Below are 23,927 nucleotides of genomic sequence, written 5' to 3' on the forward strand. Positions count from 1 at the left end.
AAGATATAAAAGGCCCTGGAAACCCTCCAGCGACTTAAGGAGGGTCCCGGCTGCCGCCACCACTTCCGCAGCAGTGGCCGGAGCACCAGGCACTTTTAAATTGCTGCCGGAGCCCCGGGCAGTGGGGGCCAAGCAGCATGGATGGGCTGGCTGGGGGAGGCTGAACCCCCGCCCCGCCCCTTCCACCAGAAGCTCTGCCCCTTCCGGGGGCTGGAGCTGGCCCTGTACCGGTAAGAATTAATATTACTTTCACCCCTGATTCCATCAGTGCTACAAGCCTGAACCAAGAACTTTACAATTGTTGTATGTATTTGATTCCTTTAACCAATTTTAACTTCTTTCTTTCTTTCTTTCTTTCTTTCTTTCTTTCTTTCTTTCTTTCTTTCTTTCTTTCTTTCTTTCTTTCTTTCTTTCTTTCTTTCTTTCTAGATACTAAATGATTGGCATCAGTGTGATTTTTGGGTAAGATCTGAGTTATATATTGACCTAGGTGTGTGGCTGGTTCTTTGGGATCAGAAGAACCTTTTATTTGATGAGACTGGCTGTAAAGAACCACTCACCTTTAAATCCAGTGTTTTTGGTGGTGACATAAGAACTAGAATGCCTTAGGAAACTGCTTTTATGACTTCTTGTTAGCCAATGTGGTGAAACAGAAGTTTACTTTTGTCGCTGGTTTGGTATAACTTATGGAAGAATAACCACCAGTTTTGGGTTGTTTGCCCTGTTTCTCAGCAGTTTGTCTTGAGTTTGGCATTCTCAGTTGTGAGTCACGGGCACGTTTACAAGCCTATTTGAAGAGCTTAGTATGAAAGTGTTCCTCAGATGCCTGTGTTGTTAAATAACCCATCTCTTTTCCTAATGCTCCCAGTCATACAGCTGCATAAGATGAGGGATGCAACCATCTCTCAGGCTTTGGATTGATGTGGCAGGATCAAACCAGTAGTTACAATGGGATTTAATTTACATCACTGCAACAGAAAACAAAATGAAACAAATGAGGGGAAAAATCCATCAATCATGTGAATGCTGCGTAACAGCAATTTACAGCTGCAACCTGTTCTTTAAATGGACTGGCTGAGCGAGATCAAGCCCTTGGCTCTAGAGTAGATAGTAGCAGACAGCAGTTTGGTCTTTACGGGTGTGTATATGTCGCAATGTCTGGAGTAGCTCAAGACCGTGAGTGCCTACCTTAGGGCAGAAACCCCAAACTGGTTGTATGTTCTATAATTAGATTTCCCCTACCCAGTAACATGTGTGAATGCCTAAAGCACTATGACAGTCTTACCATGGAGTCACAGACAGACAGTCCCCTTGGGCATTCCCATCTATCTTGCCACCCAGGCAAGCTGGACTTAGTGATAGATGGTTGCTGTATACCAAAGATCACAAAATATTCATGTGGCTCCCAGTCCCAAAGAACCAGTCACTTACCCCAGGTCAGTTGTACTTAGATCTCAAACCAAAGACAATGTCTCTAGTCAATCCTGTAATAAACTAACTAAAGGTTTATTAACTAGGAAAAAGAAATGAGTTATTTACAAGGTTAAAACAGGAAACATACACACACAAATGAGTTAGTCTTAGATTTAAAAAGGTAATTTAAGCTTCTATAATAAGCAGCTTTGTATGTCCTAGGGCTGACCCATGCCAAGCAGCATGGGGATCTCTTGCTTATGTTTAGGAAACTTTGCCTCTCGGAGTCCAGGCAGCATCAAAAGACCCAGTTTATTTTTGTCAGGGATTTTTATCTCCCCTCAATGCAGAATCCAAACTGATGGGATGAATTCATATGCAGGCCTCTCCTTCCTGGAGGGAGTTAGGAATGCAGTCATAGAATCATAGAAGATTAGGGTTGGAAGAGACCTCAGGAGGTCATCTAGTCCAACCGCCTGCTCAAAGCAGGACCGACACCAACTAAATCATCCCAGCCAGGGCTTTGTCAAGCCGGACCTTAAAAACCTCTAAGGATGGAGATTCCACCAGCTCCCAAGGTAACCCATTCCAGTGCTTCACCACCCTCCTAGTGAAATAGTGTTTCCTAATATCCAACCTAGACCTCCCCACTGCAACTTGAGACCATTGCTCCTTGTTCTGTCATCTGCCACCACTGAGAACAGCTGAGCTCCATCCCCTTTGGAACCCCCCTTCAGGTAGTTGAAGGCTGCTATCAATCTCCCCCCCCCTTCTCTTCTGCAGACTAAACAAACCCAGTTCCCTCAGCCTCTCCTCGTAAGTCATGTGCCCCAGACTCCTGATCATTTTTGTTGTCCTCCGCTGGACTCTCAACAAGGTCTCTGTCCTTTGATGCTACACAATGACTTATTTGCCTTCAGTGGGCCATCTTGTGTGCAGGATAAGCACTTTATATTAATTAATGCTGCTTTTTCTTTTGATGAGTTACACAATTACAAGGCAAACATTCAATATAACTCTATAGCATGGAATACAGATATTATAAGTAGGATTAATACATGCAGCAGCCTACAAACATTCCAAAAAGTCTAAACACTAATACATTCTTATAAAACTAATATTGATTTTAACTATACTAATGAGGAAAAATCCTTTAGTACTATTTCAGTACAGCTATGCCATTTAATGGCCAACTCCAAGCATTCAAAAATCATGAGTCAGCCCCTCCCCAATTATATTGTCTTAAAATCAGAAAAAAATTGGGGGTTCTTTTTATTTTTAATTCTTTTTAATGTGACTTGAGTGTACACTAGGGCTTTTCTTTACAACCATGAAACTTCTAAAAGCTTTTTAAAATATGTGGAGATACTCATGAAATAACATGAATCTAGGAAATGAGATTTTAAGAAAAACATCAAATATTGTAAGAGTAATGATAAAATCTTGAGCCTCAGAAACACTGTTAAAACATCAGTTGATTTTAAGGATCAGATTCTGACCCATCACAGCTGGGAATTGAACCCAGGTCACCTGAATCCAGCTAGTTCAGGGGTGGGCAAACTTTTTGGCCTGAGGGCCACATCTGGGTAGGGAAATTGCATGCAGGGCCATGAATGTAGGGCTGGGGCAGGGGGTTGGGTTGCGGGAGGGAGTGTGGGGTGTGGGAGGGGGTGTGGTGTGCAGGAAGGGGCTCAGGGCAGAGGAGGGGTGTGGAGTGTATGAGGGGGCTCAGGGTAGGGGGTTGGGGTGCAGGAGGGGTGCGAGGTGCAGGAAGGGGCTCAGGGCAGGGGGTTGGGGTGCAGGAGGAGGCTCAGGGCAGGGGGTTGGGGTTCGGCGGGGGTTCAGGGCATGGAGTTAGGGTGCGGCAGGGGGTTGGGGTGCAGGCAGGGGGCTCAGGGAAGGGAGTTGGGGTGCAGGAGGGGTTTGGGCTCCAGCCCGGTGGCGCTTACCTGAAGCGGCTCGGGCCCTGGTTCCGGCCGAGCGGCTCCAGCCCAGCCCTGGTCGAGCAGCGTCGGCCGGCGGCCGAGCACCGCCGGCCCCAGCAACTCCGGCTCCAGCCCCAGCGGCTCCAGCCCAGATCCAGAACTGGGGCCCGAGCCGAGCCGGGCCGGAGCCGCTGGGACCGGGGCTGGGGGTGCTCGGCCGGCCCTGCTCGCCCAGGGCCGGGGCCGGGGCCGGAGCCACTCGGCCGGAACCAGGGCCCGAGCCGAGCCGGGCCAGAGCCGCTGGGACTGGGGCTGGGGGTGCTCGGCCGGCCCTGCTCGCCCAGGGCCGGGGCCGGAGCCGCTCAGCCGGAACCGGGGCCCGAGCCGAGCCGGGCCGGAGCCGCTGGGACCGGGGTTGGGGGTGCTCGGCCGCCGGCTGGCGCCGCTCAGCTGGGGCTGGAGCCGCCGGGGCCAGAGCCGCCGGGGCCGGGGTGGGCCGGAGCCGCTCGGCCAGAACCGGTGCCGGCGCCCCAGGGCCCGAGCCGGGCCGGAGACACCGGGGCCAGAGCCACTCGCCCGGGGGGGCCGGACTGGGCCATGCCTCTTCGCGCCCCACCGCCCCAGCCCCAGCCCCAGCCCCAGCTCCAGCTTACCTGCTGCCTGCCTGTTTCAGGCTTCCCGTGAACATTTGATTTGCGGGAAGCAGGGGATGGGGAGGAGCAGGAGGCGGAGCGTTCAGGGAGGGGCGGAGTTGGGGTGGGGCTGGGGCGGGGTTGGGGCGGGGCCGGGACCCCGTGGAGTGTCCTCTTTGTTTTTTTAAAATATGGTAACCCTAGTGTAGGCGGGTTTGATTTATTATTTGTTTGCTTATTTATTACACACCTTTGTAAGGTGCTCATTGCCATAGCCCACAAGGACCATTTATAAACTTCCTGTGATGACCTACAAGCCCTCATTTCTATGATATGATTCTGTGCTTATCAGTCACATTTGGGACAATGCTGACAAGTAAGGCAGCTGAAAGGCAATACATGTTATCTTTCAGCCTGAAAAGTAATTGGATTACTCCTCAGAATTCCACATATATGAACTCAGTTATGAGTGTAATCCATTGCTGTCATAGCCAGAGCAATACTGTTATGTTCCATATGTCCCCACCTGGCAGTCTGTCTTACTCTATGAACGGTGCTGGCCTCATTCTTTAAGATCTTTTTTTATGTCCATCAACTCACAGAACATTACCTTCTCTGTGAACCATTTTATTACTTCTCCTGAGATACGTGGCATGAAACTGCCATCTAACAGACCCAAGTGGGAAGGTGGGAAAGAATGGGGATACTAGAGGGCTCACAAAAGAATCACTCTGTGTGGGGAGGTCCATAATTTCACAAAAGCCCCTTTGAATGTTTATACATAATACAGTGCCTGTATTGGTATTGCTGATCTAATTCTCACAACAAATAGGGTAACCTTGTCTTCAGAGCCAACTAGAGTAACTGTTTTACATACATATACATAGAGCACATGTAGTTTTGGTACTGCGTTTTATCACAGCAATAACCTCACATATACTCAAGTGTAAGTAATCAAGGAAATATGTAATTTTCCTAAATAACACCAATAAGAGAGAACCACCAACTATTAAGCATCTTGTTTCCTAAATTAGCGGATAAGAGAACCATTTGCTTCTCACAAAGTACTGGATATGTCAATTAACTATGCCAATCAAATTGCAGCTGATATTGATAATGTAATTTGAAACTAAGAGACCTCAAGTTAGGGAATATCTTAGGAATTTAACCTATTATGAGCAGTATATTTTAACAGGCATCAAATACTTAATCTATTACAGACATGTCATGAAATAATGTGAAAATATAAAAATAAAATACATTTAAAAAGCAAAATTTAATTTTGAAATGAAATTTCAATTTTTTTCTGAAGTGAAATTTTCAAAAGTAAAGTTTTTCAGAATTTCCATCTTTTGGGAAATTTTGAAAATATTTATTTTCATTCCAATTTGGAACGAAAACACATTTTGAAATGATGGCATTTCCCATAAAAGAGAAATTCTGAGCTTTGACCAGCTCTACTTGTCTCTGCTTTGGGCGTCTGTGGATGTGAGGTACTCTCCAAGTTCAAACGAGCAGCTTTGATAGTGAATGGTCAAAGAACTGGACTGCATGAGGAATCCTTTTATTAATATAACCTGATTTCAAAGAGAGGAGGACACTGACCTCCATAACAGCTTAGTCACCTCATTATTATGTTAGAAAGGTGTTGGACTGGAACTCTGGATACATGGATTCAGTTCCTGGCTCTGTCCCAGACTTCCTATATAATCTTGGGCAAGTCACTTAATCTTTCTGTGTCTCTCTTCGCTATCTGTAAAATGGAGAAAATAATACTTCCTTTCTCCTGCCCTTTTATCTATCTTGTTTTTAGACTGTCATCTCTTTGGGTTTGGGACTCTATCATACTATGTGTCTGTAACAGTGCCTAGCACCCTGATCTTGGTTGCTATTGTAATACTACCACTAATAGTAATGAGTGGTTTTCCATCTTCTAGCCACAGATGGTTTGTGGAACCAGTCATAATGAAAACTAGAAGCAGGGTAACAGATCAACTCATAATCCGAATTGTACTCCTTGCACAGGCAGTGCATTTGGGTATCTTATATGTCTATTCACTAGGCAGCTAGGGACATAAGAATGGCCATACTGGGTCAGACCAAAGGTCAATTCAGCCCAATATCCTGTCTACTGACAGTGACCAATGCCAGGTGCCCCAGAGGGAGTGAACCTAACAGGTAATGATCAAGTGATCTCTTTCCTGCCATCCATTTCCACCCTCTGACAAACAGAGGCTAGGGACACCATTCCTTACCCATCCTGGCTAATAGCCATTAATGGACTTAACCTCCATGAATTTATCTAGTTCTCTTTTAAGCCCTGTTACAGTCCTAGCCTTCACAACCTCCTCAGGCAAGGAGTTCCACAGGTTGACTGTGCGCTGTGTGAAGAAGAACTTCATTTTATTTGTTTTAAACCTGCTGCCCATTAATTTCATTTGGCCCCTAGTTCTTGTATTATGGGAACAAGTAAATAATTTTTCATTATTTAGTTTCTCCACATCACTGATGATTTTATATACTGCTATCATATCCCCCCTTAGTCTCCTCTTTTCCAAGCTGAAAAGTCCTACCCTCTTTTTAATCTTTCCTCATATGGGACCCGATCCAAACCCCTAATCATTTTAGTTGCCCTTCTCTGAACCTTTTCTAATGCCAGTATATGTTTTTTGAGGTGAGGAGACCACATCTGTATGCAGTATTCAAGATGTGGGCGTACCACGGATTTATATAAGGGCAATAAGATATTCTCCGTCTTATTCTCTATCCCTTTCTGAATGATTCCTAACATCCTGTTCACTTTATTGACTGCCGCTGCACACTGCGTGGACGTCTTCAGAGAACTATCCACGATGACTTCAAGATCTCTTTCCTGATTAGTTGTAGCTAAATTAGCTCCCATCATATTGTATGTATATTTGGGGTTATTTTTTCCAATGTGCATTACTTTACATTTATCCACATTAAATTTCATTTGCCATTTTGTTGCCCAATCACTTAGTTTTGTGAGATCTTTTTGAAGTTCTTCACAGTCTGCTTTGGTCTTTACTATCTTGAGCAGTTAAGGATCATCTGCAAACTTTGCCACCTCACTGTTTACTCCTTTCTCCAGATCGTTTATGAATAAGTTGAATAGGATTGGTCCTAGGACTGACCCTTGGGGAACACCACTAGTTACCCCTCTCCATTCTGAAAATTTACCGTTTATTCCTACCCTTTGTTCCCTGTCTTTTAACCAGTTCTCAATCCATGAAAGGATCTTCCCTCTTATCTCATGACAACTTAATTTACGTAAGAGCCTTTGTTGAAGGACCTTGACAAAGGCTTTCTGGAAATCTAAGTACACTATGTCCACTGGATCCCCCTTGTTCACATGTTTGTTGACCCCTTCAAAGAACTCTAATAGATTAGTAAGACATGATTTCCCTTTACAGAAACCATGTTGACTTTTGCCCAACAATTTTTGTTCTTTTATGTGTCTGACAATTTTATTCTTTACTATTGTTTCAACTAATTTGCCCGGTACTGACATTGGTAAGTCTAATCTGTAATTGCCGGGATCATCTCTAGAGTCCTTTTTAAATATTGGCATTACATTAGCTATCCTCCAGTCATTGGGTACAGAAGCTGATTTAAAGGACAGGTTATAACCCATAGTAAATAGTTCAGCAATTTCACATTGACATAAAATATTAATACTGATTTGTCAGAGGTAATTCCAAACAGAGCAGAAAACTCAGTGAAGAATCACATCCTCATCTAACAGAATTGGGATTGTATTGGTACTTGCCATTATTCACCACTCAGAGGCAGCTTCCTTGAGTAAAATCTAAGAGGTCCTTGGGCTTGTGAGGATGCAGAATTGTAGCTGCTTATTACTGTAAATATTATTTAAATTTAAATTAAGTGCCTTCTATAATTAACAAAAAATGTAATGGAAATTCCATTTCTTCAGAAGGCCTGGAAGTTGCAGATACCATGTGGGTCATTTAGCATGAAGCATTGTACAGTATATGACTCTGGAAATGTGATTGGGGGAAGGCTCCCCTTTTGAAGGGAGGTCAGAAGAGAAAAACGGAGAACTCAGCACAGGTATAAGCAGGGAGGGTAAGATGAGAAAGTGAGGGAATATTGCAGCCAGGTTGGCATAAGGAGAGGAAATCAGGAATGGAGAACCGTGGTTGGGGGATTGAGGGGGAGCATGTGGAAATAGTACTGAGGACTGAAGGATCCATGAGTCAGCTGGTCTCCCTCTACACACACACTTTATTCTATTTGCTCTTTATTTGCCCCCTTTTAAATCTTTGCCTATTTTTTTTCTTGTTCAAGTGGAATGGTGAGAATGTTCTGTTTTCAAATTCAGGAGAAATGCTGGTTGTACTCAGCATATTTGAAATCCAGCTCAGTTTAAGCACTGACTTGAGGTATAATAAAATGGAAGCATCATGTCAGTAGGTTTTGAAAGATCAGATCCCAGAAGAATCACAGAATAAAAAGATGGGAAAGATCTATTAGTTCATTTCCCTGAAAATGCATAAGTGTACCATTAAGTACATTTCATAGGGCAGATTCTCAGCTGCACCTAATAATATTTGGGCATGGAGGCACAGGGGTGGAAAGGCACAGTTCTAGACTTCCTAATCTTTGGGATGGTTCTACACTGGGCCAGTTCTCTGGTGTAGCTTAGAGCAGCCTCTAAACTCTTATTTCACCAACTATATTTCAAGCAAATATCATACTGTCCCATTGTCTATCAGGACCCACTGTTTCTTGCTTTATCTTTGTGACAATTGTAGTGATATAATTATTAAACCAGGGTATATTTAGCTGTGCCTGGGATGCTGCCTTCTACAATAGTCCAGAAAATTGAGAAGGGTCAAAAGCTACCTGTAGGATATCTAAATTAGGGCCAGTGGAAGTCAATGGAAAGAGTTCAATGGGAGTCAGATAAGAGCCATAATCTTTAATCTGCCATTACCCCAGAGAACTCCCATTGATGGTCTAAAGAAATAAGAAATAGGGGGTTCTTTGGAACAGGTTCTGTTCTGTAAGTAAGAGTAGGAAATATTGTTAGTTTGATTGTGTTATCTTACCCATGGAGAGATGTCTATATGGCTAGACCTCTGAAAACCTAATATTAGGTGAGTTTATTGTTTAAATAACACAGTGAACAGTAATCCCCAGAGACCTGAATGACTACAGTTTGCAAGCAAAGGTCCTAGGGTATGGGAGAGCAGCTTTAAAAGGCCTGGCCAGAGGGAGTATAAGTCCTGCATTATTCCAGTTAACTCCCTGTTTTGAAACATCACTGAATTCAGACAGACCATCCTGCCAATGGGACTGTGCAGTTCCTTGTCTGTGTCACCAACACAGAACCACACCAGGCTTTTGGTGGTAATTCCACTGGTTCCTGAGCATTCCAAACCACTGTGCTGGGAGCTTGATCTCTAGAGCATGCTGAATTGAGGAGTGGTAGTCAGGGTTTGGTATTGTTGTCAAGCAGATGATGGGCAAGGAAACCGTATAGCCAGCGTGTAGATGTTTGATATGCAGAAACAAAGGTGTAAGTCTGGATTATACCTGGATAGGGGCACAAGTATTTTTTGTTATTTGTAGATGTTTATGCTAAGTGGGCATCACAGAAGAAACCACAGTGGCAGCCTCACAGTCAGATAATGTTTCAGACAGGTTGGCCACATTGTGATGTCTGATAGTGCGACCTAGTTCACTGCTTGAGGACTTGGGCTTTTCAAGGCTTTGAGGTCAGACATGGAAGAAAGCACAGGCACTGACTTTTACTTTTCCCAGTGGGTGCTCCGCCCCGAGGCCCTACCCTCGCTTCGCCCCTTCCCACCCCACTCTGCCCCCTTCCCAAGGCCCTCTGCCCACCCACCGCTCACTGCCCTCCACCCTCCCCCAAGTGCCTCCTGCCAGCCACCCAACAGCTGACAAGCAGGCCCACCCAAGAGCTGTAGCTGGTAGGTGCTGAGCACCCCCTATTTTTGTGTGTGGGTGCTTGAGCCCTGGAGTGTTTTCCTAGCACTATGTTAGCTAGTTTCATGCAGAGAGGCTGAGCAATAACTACAGAGTTGGAAGCATCCATGTAGGAGGGGATTTTTATTTTGTTTTTTGGTTTACCACGAGACAGTACTTCCCTGGAATGTGAGATGAGACTTCCCGTCCCTAGGTACTGTTCTTGGAGAGAGCAGTCCTATCACCATCAGCTCGTGTAGGATAAGCCGAGTTGGTGCATGAAGCAGGATTGATGTTTTCAGGATAAGGACACAGTCTGGATCAAGCTGAGGATGAAAATGGGAAAATCTTCAAGGACATGGAGTTAGGTAAGGATGGTTTTAGGCTTCTAGAGAGGAGAAACACTTATAGGGTAAACTGTCACCAACTCTTTACTTTTGTTTGTTTCTAATATATAATAAGTCATTTAGACTAAAGTACGTGTGGAATAAAAGAACCATAGTAAACTTAGCAATGCTATACATAAATAGACCTGTTCTTGGTAATTAGTAAACATTGTAATAGAAACTATGATGTATTTTAAAGCTATTTGGAAAACCCTCCCCTCAAAACAAGAGTCCCTTTTTAATGTTTTGCACTTGGGCTTTATTTAGAGAATGACACCTGCCATCTCTGCTACCCCCACAGGGGCCGTTCAGTGTTTAGAAGAGGTCTCTTGGCTCGTTTCCCAACTAGGGAAAAGGTGCTACAAGGGCTCAACAACGTCAGGTGTCTGGCAGGGAAGGAGAATTAAGAGAATATAGGTGTAAAATGATAGTAGGCTCAAATTAGATTCTGTGTGCACACACAAGACATATTAAGGGCTGAAATGTTGATAAGAGTGGCGGTGTCTTTTCCTGTCAGCTTTATTTTAATTTTATTTCATTCATATAATTTTGGATTCATACATATTTTTCCCCAAAGGACTTTAAAGTGCTTACAGGATCTCATTTATTGTGACCGCTCCTTATAGCTCCCAGAAAGTAGAAGCTTTGCCCATGGCATCTTGTTCACATAATGAGCATTTACTGAGGAGCAATGAACTCACTGTCCTGGAAGAGGTGTGTGTGTTGCTGCTTCACTCTCCTGGCTTTTTTGATTTTCTTTACAACCACATTGAAGAGATTGGGGGAACTCAAGAGAATTTTGCCTTGACTCGCTTTTGGAAAGAGGAAAAGCTCACAATTCTGAGTGAAATTCACCCTGTGCCGAGGGCTATTACCAGATCTAGTTACCACTTAACTCCTCCCTAAGCTCTGTTCTGAGTGGGACTTAAGTGGTGCATAGACCTTATTTGGCCCTCTGCATAGGGGAGACATTCCCCATCGATTCCCAGCCAGGAGTGGGCATGAAGAGTAACCTTAGAAGCATTCTTGGGCTCAGTTCCCACTTAGGCCTCCTTGAGTGCCCTGCAACTATTGTTGCCTTCTCCCACTCCTCAGTGAGCCAGTTGGCTGGATTCTGGCTTTTTAAGTTTAGTTTTGGGGAGTGTGTTTCACCTGGAAAGGTGCCCCACTATAATATATGCATCCTTTGTTTAGTATCTTCCCAAGCTATGGCTTTGGGGAAATATGTCATCTTTAGGGAGTCATTTGTCTCTCCTTCTTGCCCTCGACTAAGTTTTTTGCTGTCCTGCAGATCAAATGGTGCAGATAAGTAAACTCCTTGCTGCTGCTGAATCTCCAGTCTGGCTTTGTCCCATCCCCTTTGCAGTACCACTGAGTTCCCTGCTCTTTTGTGCTGTTAGAATCTACAGCAGCAGAGCTGTGTGTAATGGCATATTTTTCTGTCTGCAATACAAATGGTCATTTTCTCCTCGGAGGAAGAAAAAAAATCCAAAAAGCTTTAGTGTGAGAAAAATGTTCATGCTTTTTCACTAGTCCAGGCTGCTGATGTGATATTTCTTTCACTTGGTGGCAGTGAGAATTTTTTTCATGTTGATTTGTTCCTGGAGGGGTATCTCAAGCAGGGAGACTATCTCAAGCGCTGCTGGGAGGGGTGGGGAAACTGGAAATGTGCACTGCTGCATCTAAATGAAAAAGACATTACCTTTTAATTGCACTTGATGTTGCATTTTCCGAAGGTGGGCACAAATAGAGCTCGGGTGGCACAAATAGAGGGGTTGGGGATGAAGGGAAAAACAACTCCAAAGGCTTAGGTTACATTCTGAAGTGTTTCAGAACCATGGTTTGCACTCTGGTTTGTTTGGTCTTTTAGGTTGCTTTTCTTCTTCCTTGAAATGATTTGCCCATCCTTAATGCTTGAAAAGAGAGGGGGTATTTTTGTCTGTGTGAGAGAGAGACACACACATACACTCATTGCAAATGTCCATTCCTTTCTGCTCTTCAAAATAAAGTTCTTAGCTGGAGAAGGAGCTGAGGAAATAACTTGCACCCTGAATAACATCTTCTTTCTTTGTAGAAATGCTAGTTTTTGAAAGTGGACTTACCTCCTGTGTTTTTCTTTTTCAAATCACATAACTTCCTGCATGAGATAACCTTTTCTATCTCTGTCTTTCTCTCTTGCTCTCTCTTCTGGATTGCTTTTCAGTCACCATTGCTCTCCGGGTCTCTCGCTCTGTGATGAATGAGTTCATTCATCTTTCTCTCAGGGGCTCTGTGAAAAGCTTTAGACTTCGCCTGCTCCCATTTTTTTTGCTCTGCTATTCATTTCCATGGAGATGGAGAAAGGAGGGGGGGCAGAGTGGGTGGCAGTGGGGTCAAAGGTCAAGAGTGGCCACTTTCTGAATTACAGCTTTGAATTCCATTAAAGGTGACACATTGTAACCTAGAGTAACTCTCTAAGAACTTAGCTGTCAAAGGAATCAAAGCAAAGAGAGAGGGAGGAGAGGGGAAGGAGAAATTGCATAGAAAGAGGAATCCAAGTGCTTGGAATCTCTGTCAGGATTATGTCTGGGGACTCAATATAGAGGTAATTCATTTGTGTAACCATACATCATCCTTCAGTGAGGCTGCACGCTGAAGTCTGCATGTGGATGGAGTGTGTAGTGCAGAGAGAATGTCCCCTCATCTTCAGTGAAGAAAAATCATCTCCTTGATTAACAACGAAGACTAAGAAAACGGGGCACAGAGAAATGTTTTAACCCATCTGTGATTTCTTCATATTATTATTATTTGTATCACGTAGAGCCTAGAGACACCAGCCAAGACTGGGGCCCTGTTGTACTTGACACTGTACAAACACATAGTGATAGTGATAGTGTTTGCCCCAAAGAGCTCTAGACAAGACAGACAAAAGGGATAGGAGAAAGGAAATACTCTGAGCCCCATCTTACAGATGGGAAACTGAGGCACGGAATGATGAAGAGACTCTTAAACCAAACAACCAGTTATCTTGCCCAAGATCACACGCAAGTCTGTGGCAGACCTGGGAGTTAAACAGAGATCTCTAAAGTCTTGGTCCAGTGTCTTAAACAGAAGACCATTCTTTCTCTCTGGAGAAAAGAGGATTTTAAGAGGGAGGGATCTTTTTGGAGCATGTTGCATTAGTATAAACATTTGACAAACCAGCATAGATAAAAATGGTGTGAACCTGCATCCATCTTTTGAATTGAATCATTTATTTTATTTTATTCTTATGGGGTTTTTTGTTTATTTTTGGTTGAGGTTCTAGAACATTGAGAGTAGTTTGTTCTTTCTTCATTTTTGGGTCTGCCTGTATGCTTCCTCATTTGGACTGGGAGTGGAAATTCCAAAATACCTGAGGAGAGTCTTTTCTCATGATCATTCTAGCCTGACAAGAAAGAAGACGAATTGGAAATGAAAGATGAGAACCAGCTAAGTTTTGCAAAGCACAAAACATTAAGATGTTTTCAAATGTCCAAACTTTTAGCTGCTTTTTAAAAACTATCATTTTGAGAGTCACCTGTCACTAATTAGTATTGCAGAGTCCATCTGGTACAGATGTGCCTTCCCCTCTGACAAGAGAATAAATATTTAGTAATCATCCCTCATATTTCACTGCTACCATCATAGGAATGCCATTCTATATCTTCCAGCTTGACCAATGGAATAACAGTCCTATTGTTAAGTGTAAACTCAGCTCACGAACCTGAAAAATACAACAATCTAGAATCACCAAAATTGGTGAGTGTGTCGAGGCGTAATGATAATATACAAACCAGGGCCGCCCGGGGGGGGGGGGGGGCGGGGCAAGTGGGGCAATTTGCCCCAGGCCCTGGGCCCTGCAGGGGCCCCCACGAGAGTTTTTCGGGGCTCCTGGAGCGGGGTCCTTCACTTGCTCTGGGGGCCCCGGAAAACTCTCGTGGGGCCCGGGCCCCCAGAGCTTCTTCTGCTCCGGGACCCGCCGCCGAAGTGCCCTGAAGACCCGTGGCAGGGGGTCCTTCCGCCCCGGGACCCACCGCTGAAGCGCCAGGTCTTCGGCAGCAATTTGGCGGCGGGGGCCCCCTGCCGCCGAAGACCCCAGGCCCCCTGAATCCTCTGGGTGGCCCTGATACAGACTGCATGACCATATCTAAGGTCCCTCAAGAAATAAGTATAGGCCCAGATATTCAGATCACAGCTCAAATTGACTTCAGCTGGAGTAGTGGGAGTTCAACACCTCTAAAGATCAGCTCCGTGAGGTTTACTCCAAAGTGTGTGGGCTGTAAACTCAACCACTAGCAGCACTTAAAATATATTCTGGGTTGTAAATTAGGCCCACTCCATCTCCAGATGGGAGATTTGTTTCCTGCTCTGTGTTTTCATTTTTAGATGCTTCCTCTGTGGGTCTGGAATCCACTTAGGGCAGATTGTCAGAGTTTAACTACCATTCTGTACTCTCCTTTCACTTGAAACAGAACAGATGTGATGCAGAGTCTGAAATAGAGGTTAAGGGAAGGAAAATAACAATTAATGTGTGAGGATTTATGCACCCTCTTCTGCAGTGTTTGCCCCTATGTTCCCATCCCTCTTCTGTGTTTTGCTCCCTGACTCAGATCTACCCTTGTTTCCCTAGATGAGTCCTGCTTTCCCATCTCTCCCCTGTGCTCTCTTCTTACTTCTGTTCTATTCATACCTGCCTTTTATGAATTGTAAAAGAGGGGAGTGAAGTTTGGTAAGTAGCCAGTGTTGTATGGGACACCTAGGACCTTGTAAAGGCTTTAATTTATTTCAGTGATTATATAGGAATTTTACTTAGGTTCTTTCACACTCCCATTGGATCCCTGAGGCTAATCCTGCTCCCCACAGTCACTTGCCCCATCATCCCTGTACTTCACACCAAGGAGTTTAGATGGTACCTGCTTCTTAACTGGTGTGAATGGGCTCTCCTTCCTCTCAGGAAGACCCTAGCTGGTCAGCCCTCTTGGTGAGGTAAACAGTAGAGGTCCACCAAAATACTGTCACCACGTGTTTATTATTTGTCTTCTTTCTTATGCTTCAAGTACAATACAACCATATAGCAGCAGTTATGAGGCGCACCCTTCCTGCTCCCTAGGTTAGCCTTTTATACTGCCTACTTTCCTTCCTGGATTCTCCAGCTGGTGAACTAATTACCTCATTAACTCATCAGGCTACCTGCAGGTGTAAGTGCTGCCTTCACCACACTAAGTGCCCTGGGTGTTCTAAGTGGCCAGGGTGCTGGCTTCCATAGAGCCTAATTTGAAGTTGTCAACAGCACCCTGTCACAACTGGCTATAAAGTTCATGACTGGTCAACGTGAGTTCCATATACACTGTCTGGTACAGAGCAAGTGATGCCTGCAGTAAAGTTTCTGATATGTTGCCATTAGAGCTGGCTGGAAACCAGAATTTCTGTTCTGTGAAAAAATGTCAAGTTTTGGGACATATCTTCATCTCCAAGGGATGAAAAACCATCATCTCCATGGAAATTCTGCAATATTGCATTTCACCAAAACATCCCCCCTGCAGGAATATTTCTATGATTCGGAGAGTGGGGGGCAATGCTTCCCAGGCTGCCTGACTGGTCAACTGGAGCTGGGCACCTAGGGAGCAGGCCACAGAGGAGCTGGAGGTCCCAGAGAGTCAGGCAGCCCAGCAGCTACCTCAGTGAGGATCCAGGCAGACTGGGTTCCTCAGCAGCCCTTCAGGCGGGTTACTGGGGAGCTGGAGAGCCCAGGGAGCTGGGTGGGTGAGGTGGCAGGAAAGAAGGCAGCCTGGCTTGTCTTCCTGCCTCCTTTCCATCAAAAGTTTAGACGGAATTGACATGTTCCCATGGTATGTTTCAGTTTCATTGAATCAGCATTTTCCAACAGAAAACTGTTCCAATGGAAAATTGTTGACCAGCTCTAGCTGGCATGCTTAAGGTTAAAGAAAGGTGTGCCCTCTTTCGACATATTTGATAAAAGGATTCTGCTGAAAGGGAAGGCTGTTTGGTAACAGGCCAAATGGGAACTAAGGTGGAAGGGATGGGTTCCTGTTGATATAGGGAGGAGGGGATCCCTATAGAACAGTCTGTTAAAGCCTTGTGTGACACACAGATTCCCTGAGCATTTCATAAGGCAAGCATCCAGTTTCACAAAGTGAATATGATCCACAACTCTTGTACAAATCACTTACGTTCACCTCTCCAGCGGCTGACTTCTCCTCCCTGGCATTTTAAACCCTTTCCCTCCATCCAATCACTTTGCTGTTCTACCATCTGATCTTTCATTCTTTCTATTATCTTTCATCCAGTTTCTCATGCAGAGAATTGAGGTGAGGTCCTGGGGATAAGCAAATGGAATTTTCCACATAGCCATATGGTTACATGGAAAATCTGACAGCTCAAGCTCTCTGCTTCTCCAGAGCTCACACGACTAAGTGGGTTATGCAATCTTGTCTGCTTGTGCTTTTGCTTCCCTTTCAGGGATGTTGACTGTTACTTGCATACGTCTCAACCTCCTGAGGCCCAAATATGGGACAAAGTGAGCCTGCAAGCATCAGAATGAGGCACATTAAAAATAAGTGCTAGAAGCTTGAAACAAAGTGAGATGAATTATTTTAGCATCAATAACTGTATCTATAATGATAGTCTCATGGTGCCATATCTACGAAGCAAATCATTTTACAGTAATAAAAGTGATAGCACTCCAGAATTGCATGGAACAAAGGTACCGTTCATCTGAGGAGACAGATGAACGGTATGGCTGCCCCTGGATGGTTATGATGAACATTGATGTACGAGTAATGATCCAAATGCCAGTCTAAAGGTTTAGTTCCAGGGTGCAAATGCCAGTCTGAGGTAACTGTGGACACAATCCCTTGAATCCTTAGTCACACACCCTCTTTACTCATGTGACTACTTTTGTGTATAAGCAACAAGAGTATGCAGGACCAGGCTCTCTGTATGTTACCAGGAGAATGGTGTTTCCTTTAACAAATTATTCCAAATGAATGCAGTCCTAGGGAACCTTCCATGTGACTTACAGTAGTGCTGACTCAAGTTTCTTAACGCGTTTCGTTTGTGACAAGGACTGTAAATTCTGATCTGCAAATTCCTCCCCATCTCCTTTCTTTCCAAAGGAATCTCCCAGCCCTCTGGGTTAATGTAGTAAAAGTCCCAAACTCCTTTCAGCTAAGGCCTCAAATCAGTGGCCAAATTTGGAGGTTTGAGACCGTGGGGAACATTTTAAAGCCATTTGAACAACCGTGTAGCAATAATTTGACTAGCTTTTACAGCTGCTCACTGCTTTTGGAGTGGTTGTTTCCAGAAGCCAAAAATGATGGAAAGCTGTCCAATGAGAACTGCCCTTTGGAGCAAGTGAGATAAGATTGTAGCTCCAATGTATGGAGTAGGAGGTAAAGAAAGGCTCAAAGCTTTACAAGCTGAAGAAATGCTCAATTGTTTTGCCATCTTAATGTTTTCCAGAGTTACTGATCACCTGGCTTGTCTGTCTAACACCCACCTAAGCCCTAGTAGAGTGGACTGTTGCCAGCATAATTGGTGAGAGTGTTCTGACTGAGAAGGGCCACCTGAATCTGCTGAGCCTCCCAGAAATGTTTTCCCAAAGAACCTCTGTGTATGTAACTTTTGAGTCTGGTTTTACTTCCCTGTGTTATTTCTGGCTCAGTAAATAGGGAGATGTAAGGCTTGAGCCTTGTGAGGTAGTTAGCTTAATCATTAGAGCTTGTTTTGGCAGAAAGCAGCTTAAAGGCCCGGCTTCTGGCAGGGGAGAAGAATCCATAAATAGACGAGGGAGAGAATGGGATAGAACAGCCTTCATCACAAATCTGGAAACAGGTGCTGGAAATCCCACTCCTTCGATGTAGGACTTCCATTGTTAAATCTTTTAGCAGCCTCCAGACCCACATATGTTTATCTGAGACAAAACCAAACTAAACTGATCTGTTACCCTTTGGAAGTCTTTCATCTCCCAGTAAATAAATGTTTTCTTGGGGCTGCGTGCCTTAAACATAAATGACTAATGAGGGGGTTGCTCCCTAAAGCAGAGACAAGGTGTGTGGGAGGGGAGATTTCCACACATCACATCAGTGTACTGAAAACCATGGCAGTAGGTTGGCCTGCTGCCTACAGTGCCATTTCAAGGAGGCATGATTGGTCTGAATATCATTGGTCTAAATGCCCTGATCTAGTAACACTGCATTAGTGATGTAGATCACTGTATGGAGGGGGAGGAACATAAGACATGTTCCCAGGAGCATGCGGGGGTTGGCTGGAGTGCTGCTGTGTTCTGGCTATTTCTAGCTGCTGGGACAAAAGTGCCTTTAGACCATAGGCAGCAAGACCTAAATTAAGGCAGATCCTCTGAGCTGCCATGGGTGGTGGGGGTACCCTGCAGCTCCCAGCTGCCACAGAGGGATCCCCAGAGCTCCTGGTCACCATGGGTGGCAGGGGGTACCCCAGAGCTCATGGCTGCCAGGGGCGCTGGAGAGCTCTGAGCTGCCACAGGTGGGAGGGACCCCGCAGCTCCTGGCCGGGCCCCCGCAGCTCCTGTCCACCACAGGCAGCGGAGGACCCGCAGCTCCCAGCAGCAGGAGGAGGGGGACCCTGGAGTTCCGAACCCCCACGGGTGGTGGGGGCCACTGGAGCTCCCAGCCGGCCATGCAGGTGCCCAGTGGCTCCCCACTTTGTCATGGATATTTTTAATAAAAGTCAGGGACAGGTCACAGGCTTCCATAAATTTTTCTTTATTGCCCATGGCCTGTCCCTGACTTTTACTAAAAATATCCATGACAAAATGGGGAGCCACTGGGCAGCTGCAGGGCCGGCTGGGAGCTCCAGTGGCCCCCACCACCCGTGGGGGCTTGGAACTCCAGGGTCCCCCGCCTCCTGCGGCTGGGAGCTGCGGGGTCCCCCACTGCCTGTGGTGGTCAGGAGATGCAGAGGCCTGGCCAGGAGCTGCGGGGTTCCCCCCGCCTGTGGTGGCTCCTCCAGCGCCTGACTTTTATTAAAAATATCTGTGACAAAATCTTAGCCTTTAATCATTATACATACAGATATGAATAAAGTTCTTAGGTCAGTTTCATAGCAAAGATGATGAGCTGCTGAGTTGTAAAAAATTGTTTCAGAATCAGTTCCATAGGTTATAATCCAATTGGCAGTCCATGTGCAGAGTCTGTTTAAATTCTTTCATGAGAAATAGCAGGGTAATTCTTCTAATTTCTTTTTCTTTTTCTTAACTGAAAAAAAAATACTGAAAATGACCCAAATTGTTTTTGTCAATCCTAATCGGTATTTTTCAGGGGGGGAAAGGGTTTGTACAAAAACTTTCACGTAGCTCTTCTCCTCAGTCTGTACTTTGAGTCCTTGGGCTCAGCTTTTCAGAAGGAGATGCTCACAGATGGTTTTCTCATGGAAAACATGTATATAATGTAATAAAAACCAATCACTTTTCTTCAAGTTTTTTTAACCACTTTTAATAGAAAAATTAAATCCCTATGGTATAATTTTACAGGAAGGTTTTTTAAAAAAAACCTAAAGAATTGTGATTTTTTTTTAAATTAAATTCAATGGATTTTGAAAGTAATTTCTATTGAGTCCTATATGTTTCATTACTATGATATTCTATAGAACTTTTTCTTTATAGGCTTCCCCTTAAGAAGTTTCAATTTAAGCTACAGTCTACTAAGATTGGAAGAAAACTCTTTGGAAAGAAAAGTCAGTTTATTTTTCCTCATTTCCCTCATCAAGGTCCTAAATTTTAACTCATCAGGGCACAAAACCTACTAATCAAGTCCTGAGGTGCTTGAACAACCACCCCAATCTCTGTGTCTCTTTAAAGCAGCTGGAATTAGCTGGGCTGCTGTCTGTACTGAAGGTTCCTTCTCAATCAGCGTTCTTGCAGCCCACTTTTCATCATTTTGGTTCCCCTTTCTGCACCAACTCTTCTCTTGGTAGAAACTTTTTCTTTGCCTACTATTTTTGCATGATGGTCTTCTGGACATAGAACCCAGTTCTTGACTTACTATGTACAGTATCCTAGATACTGCTGTGAGATAGGTTCTTTATAAACAAAGCCAGATTTTTTTGAAAAAAAAAAGTGAAAAATTAAACTACAGACTAGGAGAAGTGGAGCTGAAGATCAGCTGGCACATATGTGACCCACATCTCCAGTCTCTTAACATATGATGAGTCCTGCTTTGTCCCACCAGCCCTAAAGCCATTATTCTGTGACATAATCATCTCCTAGTTTTTCAGGTTTCCTTGTATCCAGAGTCAATTTCTTGGATGAATCTGTTCCTCAGTTCCTTTATCTGTAAAATGTGGATAATACTTCTTTTGTCAGCCTTCTCTATTTAGATTGTAAGATATTTAGGATCAGGGACTGTCTCTCTCCATGTGTATGAACAGCACCTAGCATAATGATCTTAGTTGGGTCTTCTTGGCGCTACTGTAATATAAACAGTCATAATTGTGGAATCTCTGCATACTTTGGGGTGTCTCACAGCCCTAGTAGAGACAGGTGGGAGTGGTCCCTACTCTCAAGGTCCCTTCCAGGCCTAGAAGCTATGAATCTATGAATCTATGGCAGAGCACAGGGACTGTGATTGTGTCCCCACTGGGCACAGAGTGTCTCAGAACATCTGTGTTTTATTTTCCTATTTGTAACATGCAGGTAGTAATGCCTACTTCGCAGGCTTAATTAATGTCTAGAATTATTTGAGATCTCAGATGAAAGGTGTTGTTGAAGTCCAAGGTAGTAATATTTTTGTGTATATGTGTGTGTGTATATATATATATACATTTCTAAAAGGATTAGCTGAAGGGGGAATACAACATCTTTGAATCTAAATCCTCCATCGTTTCTCCACTTGACTCATTTGTGAGCTGAAGCTAAACTTGTCTGGATGTGCATTCTTGTGAAGAAGTGCTGACTCTGAAGGGACCGAATGAATCATTTTGCTCCTCTTTGATTGTGTTCGTTTTGGCATCAGGACAGATGGGTGGGGGTGGGCGGCAGGGCCGGCTTTAGCCTGATTCAGGCGATTTCCCTGAATTGGGCCCCGTGCCTAAGAGGGCCCCGCGCCCTTGCCGCCGCCGGTACGCCGTACCGGGGCAGCCGGCTTCCCCAGGAGGCAATTTAAAGGGCCTGGGGCTCCCAGCAGGGGCTGGAGCCCCAGGCCCTTTAAATTTCCACCAGAGCCCCACTTCTGGAGCCCTGGGGTAGGGCTGCGGGGCTCTGGGGGCTATTTAAAAAGTCCGGGGCTCCCCCTGCTTCTACCGCCCCGGCCCTTTAAATAGCCCCTGGAGCCCCGCCGCTTCCCCAGGGCTCCCTCGGCTATTTAAAGGGCGGGGGTGGTAGAAGCAGGGGAGCCCCGAGCCCTTTAAATAGTCCCCAGAGCCCTGGGGTAGCGGGGGGCTCCGGCGGCTATTTAAAGGGCCGGTGCTCCAGCTGCCTGTGCCCCCCTGTCTCCAGCCAGCCCCGCACCCCCTGCCCGCAGCCACCCCCTGCCCGCAGCCAGCCCCTGCTGCACCCCCTGCCCTGCCTGCAACCAGCCCCTGCTGCAGCCCCTGCCTGCACCAGCCCCGCACCCCCTGCCTTGCCCGCAGCCAGCCCCTGCTGCACCCCCTGCCCGCACCAGCCGCGCACCCCCTGCCCTGCCCACAGCCAGCCCCTATCTCCAGCCAGCCCCGCACCTCCTGCCCTGCCTCCAGCCAGACCCTACCTCCAGTCAGCCCCTGCCCTGCCTCCAGCCAGCAATGTACGTAATATATAATTTTGTTATTATTTATATAGTTATGGAAAGTAAATAATACATGGAAGAAATGAAAGGGGTTTTTTTACGTGTTTTTTTTTTTTGTCATCCCTGCCAGGGCCCCGCTGAAAATGTTCGAATTGGGCCCCGCACTTCCTAAAGCCGGCCCTGGTGTGGGGATTCAGAGTTCAAAACTCTGCTGTGATCCTTCACAACTGATGGAATTGAGTAGTAAACAGATGGAGTGCACTCCCTCCCCCTTAACTCCTGCTCATCCCAAAAGATAAACCGTTGTCACTCTGGAACACGTCCGGGCTCTGGATTCTAACAGGAACATAGCAGTTATCTCTCTCCATCAGGCTGATATCCAGACCATAGCATCCCACTAACTAGCTCTGGGGCTCAGGGGAAAGCATCAGGCTAACTGCTCCGCTGAAGTTTTTAATTTGCTCATCATCTTTGGTTGATGTGATTAGCAGCCAGGGCTAATTACCTGCAGGAATGCTCCCTCACTCTTCCTCTAACATAAGTATGAGAGATCCAGCTTTATGGTCCTTTTTGATGGAACTCGCTCTTTCTTTCTTTTCTCACCATGGAAGAGGAAATTAACATTAGTAACAGAGAAAGATGAATAGTTCAGATTAAAAAAAAAACCTCCCCCTTTTTGCCCTCCTGCACCACTTTGTGCATTTTGTCATTTGCTTTTCTGGAATTGAGAATTGCAGAAACATACAAACATAAAACAGAGTAGGCTTGGGGGGAAAATACTTGAAATAGTTCAGAACTTCAAACAAGGTTGGATTCAAGTTCTGGGTGAAATTTCAAGTTGGTTATCTTCTCAATGAAGCTGCAGTGTCTAGACTCTAGAGCAAGAAACTAGAAGCCAGGAACTCCTGAGTCCAAGTTTTGGTTCTACCTTTGGGTTTATTTGTCCTTTGCAGGACTATAACCAAGGCAGGGTGAGCAGGGCAGCCACCCAGGATGCCAAAAAGTGGGGGCAAAAAATGGGACTGAAAAATGACTAAAATAAACGCTTGCTCGTCCCCAGTGCTAAAATGCTTAGTTATGGCTCTGGTCTTTTGGCAGTTAATTAAATTCTCTGTGCTTCTGTTTGCTCACCTCTGAAATGGGTGTATGTGATAATAAATACCTGCCTAGCAAGGATGTTGCAGAGATTAATTATGTTGGTAAATTGTTTTGCAAATGTAATGCTGAGTTGTCTTGCTGTTCCTTTTATCTGAACAGGTTCATCATTCCCTATTTTTGTCTTTGCATCTCTTTTATATAATACTTGTTCTTTATAGGCGAGATTCCCACCCCCACACAAAAGCTGTAATGTTCCTTTCTCAGCAAAAAATAATAAACAAACAAGTGCCAGGAGCTTACATGTTGTGAACAACAGGATAATAACAATCTAATGTATCTGGATCTTTTTAATGCCCTATGTAGTCACTGGAAAGACTCCATTGATTTCAACTGGCTTTGAATCAGGTCTCCTGTCTTGTATGCTGGCACACATTACCACAGTATCTGAGTGCCTACCTGGTTAACTAGATCAGTACAGTGAGATACCTAGCAGACTTCATGAAATCTTCAACTCCTCTCCCTTCTTTGATGATAAGAAGCTGTATTTGAGGTAATCTATTTTGTAAACTCAGTGCCCATATGGAAACCTACAACAATAAATTAGTGTCTGTGCAATAGAATAGGTGGGGGGAAGGTTTGGGTCCAGTTCTGCAAGGTGCTGAGTGCATTTGACTTCTTCTGAAGTTGGTTGGGCTGATGGTGTTCAGTGCTTCTGGGACTATGCCTTTGGCAAGGAAGCAT

This window comes from Emys orbicularis, chromosome 1, assembly GCF_028017835.1.
Source record: "Emys orbicularis isolate rEmyOrb1 chromosome 1, rEmyOrb1.hap1, whole genome shotgun sequence".
Taxonomy (NCBI): Eukaryota; Metazoa; Chordata; order Testudines; family Emydidae; genus Emys; species Emys orbicularis.